This window comes from Tamandua tetradactyla, chromosome 14 (assembly GCF_023851605.1).
Source record: "Tamandua tetradactyla isolate mTamTet1 chromosome 14, mTamTet1.pri, whole genome shotgun sequence".
Lineage (NCBI taxonomy): Eukaryota > Metazoa > Chordata > Mammalia > Pilosa > Myrmecophagidae > Tamandua > Tamandua tetradactyla.
Genome location: NC_135340.1, coordinates 26,272,706 through 26,275,664, shown reverse-complemented (window position 1 = coordinate 26,275,664; position 2,959 = coordinate 26,272,706). Strand labels below are relative to the sequence as shown.

General features: G+C 37.2%; 1 pseudogene; it reads right to left on the bottom strand.

The window, feature by feature from the left end:
• Positions 1 to 415: 415 nt before the first annotated feature.
• On the bottom strand, positions 416 to 983 carry LOC143655265 (FUN14 domain-containing protein 2 pseudogene; annotated as a pseudogene).
• Between the last annotated feature and the right edge of the window lie 1,976 nt (positions 984 to 2,959).

Genomic DNA, 2,959 nt, shown 5'->3' with positions numbered 1-2,959 from the left:
TGTTTCTTTCTCCAAATCAATAGTTTGGGACAAACTTTGAAGATCCAGTCACCTTCCACAGTGAGCCATCTTTCAATGTGTTCTAGTAAGTAACTTATATAGGGAGGAAAGAAACATTCTTATTGACTTGCAAATTCAAGTAAGGAGTGTACGGTAATGTCTATTGTCTCTCCCATTACCATCAAGCTCAAGTTACGGCCATAAGAGTTAAATTGTACTAAAAGATGCCCACAGAAAACCATTCCGATCTGCCACTGTAGGGAGGAAGGCATGAGGGAAGAGGAGGAGGCGGAGGAGACTCAGTACCCTATGATGGAGTATAGTGGCTGCTGGCTGGGGAAACACAACTGACATTTTCTGATGAATGGTGGAAGAAAAACAAAAAATAGGAACAATGCAAATGAAGTCATCATCCTTAGGATGCCATGTCAAAAGAAAGCCTCCAAAAAAATCCCCCAGACAAAAGAATATTCTTCTCAAATGATAAGACCCCCTCAGCTTTGCTTTTGATTTCAGTAGGTATTTGGTTGCTCTTATAGATTTTCAGCTGCTCCTTTGCTTTCTTCATTGCCTTCTCTACTTGCTGTCTGTCAACTTGATGTACCCAGTATGATTTGCAAGCTGAAGGAGAAACAATCCACTTCCTACAGCCGTTGTAGCCAACTTTCCAATCTTCTGGAACATGAAACCTGTACACCATCCAGTGACACCTCTAATTAACAGCTGGGTCTCCACCTTTACTTTTTTTGGCAGAGGGCCCAGATTCCTGTTCAAACACTTGTGCCACCATGGCTGCTTTTTTAGCTAATTCCACAAGGTCCAGTGACTCAGTTTCCCTCAAAGTTTCCTTGACTTGACCTGGCCATTTCAGCAAGCTTGTGTCACAAGGATACCTTCACAGGTTCGGCGTTGAGGCCTGCGACCAGGCGTGCCATAGTTACCACCTTCAGATTGCTTCTGGCACATGGAGCAGATGTTTCCATCCCCGGGGCCCCGGCAGAAGAGGGTGGGCTGGTGCAGGGCAGCTGCTTCCCCCAATTTGCGTACTTTTTATTTCTTTTTCTTGCTTACTTGCTTTGTCAAGGACTTCCTGTCCAATTTTAATTAAGGGAGGAAAAGTTGGCTCCTTTTCTTGGTCCTGATTTCAGAGGGAAAACAGTCTTTCAACATTAAGTAGGATGTTAGCTGCAGACTTCATATTGCCCTTTATCATATTTACAAAATTACCCTTTGTTCCTACTCTTCTAAGTGCTTTTATCAAGACAGGGTACTGTATTTTGTCAAATGCCTTTTTGTTTTTTTGCATCAATTGAGGTGATCATGTGGTTTTTCTCCTTCACTTTTTTAATGTGGTGTATTGCATTAATTGATCTTCTTATATTGAAACAATCCTGCATGCCAGGAATAAATTCCTGATAATCATGGTATATAATTCCTTTAATGTGCTGTTGAGTTTGATTTGCTGGTATGTTTGTTGAGGATTTTGCATCTATATTCATGAGAAAGTGTTCTATAGTTTTCTTTTCTTGGGGTATCTTTAACTGTGGTGTGAAGGTGATAAAGGCCTCATGAAATGAATAGTAAGTGTTCCTTTCTGTTTGTTTTTTTTGGAAGAGTTTGAGCAGAATTGGTGTTAAGGGTTCTTGGAAAGTTTGGTAGAATTGTACTGTGAAGCCATCTGGTCCTGAGCTTTTTTTTGTTGGGAGGTTTTGGGTTACTGGTCCAATATCGTTACAAGAATTGGTTTGTTGACATCATCTATTTCTTCTTGAATCGATACATTCTGAGAATTTGTTCATTTAATTTTTTAATGTCTTGGCAAACAGTTACTCATAATATCCTCTTATTCTTTTTATTTCAGTGGGTTTGGGAGTAATGCCCTTCTTTACATGGCTGGTTTTCATTATTTGTACCTTCTCTCTTTCTATTTATTTGTCAGCTTAGCTAAAATCTGTAGATTTCATTGATTTCTTCAAAGATCTATCTTTCGGTTTTATTGATTCTCTCTATTGTATCTTTGTTTTCAATTTCATTTATCTTTGCCTTGATCTTTTTTATTTCCTTCCTTTTGCTCACTTTATGCTGCATTTACTCTTTTTTGCTGTTTCTTCCAGTTTTAAGATTAGTTATTTGATTTAAAGTATTTCTTCTTCTATAATGTAAGCATTTAGAGCTCTATATTTCTCTCTCAGCACTGCTGTTACTGTACCCCATAAGTTTTGCTCTGTGGTATTTTCATATTCATTTACCTCAAGATATTTCCAACTTCTAATTTCTCTTTAACCTATTGGTTGTTTAAAAGTACTTGTTTGATTTCCACATTTGTGAATTTTCAATTTCACCATCTGTTAACGATTTCTAGCTTCATTCCACTGTGGTTAGACAATATACATTGTTTGATTTTAATATTTTTAAATTTTGATGCGTGTTTTGTAATCGAACTTGTATCTGTCCTGGAGAATGAGCCATGTGCACTAGAGAAAAATGTGTATTCTGTTTTCATTGTGTACAATGTTCAATGCATGACTGTTAGGTCTAGCTAGTTTAGGATATCATTTAAGTCCTGTACTTCCGTATTGATCTTCTGACTTGACGATCTATCCCTTATTGAAAGTGGTAATTAAAATCTCCTACTATTAATGAACAACCATCATTTTCTCTCTTTGAATACGTCAGTATTTGCTTCATATATTTTGGAGCTATGCTGTTGGATGCAAATGCATTTATAATTATTACATCTACCTGTAGAAATGACCCTTTATCAGTATATAATGATTATCTTTTGTAACTGTTTTTTACTTAAAGCCTCTTCTATCTGATGTTAGTATAGCCATCCCATCTCTCTTCTTATTACTGCTTGCATGGCATATTTTTTTCCTGTCCTTTCACTTTCACTGACTTGTATCTTTGACTGTAAGATTATTCCCTTCCAAACAGAATATAGCCGGGTCATGCTTTT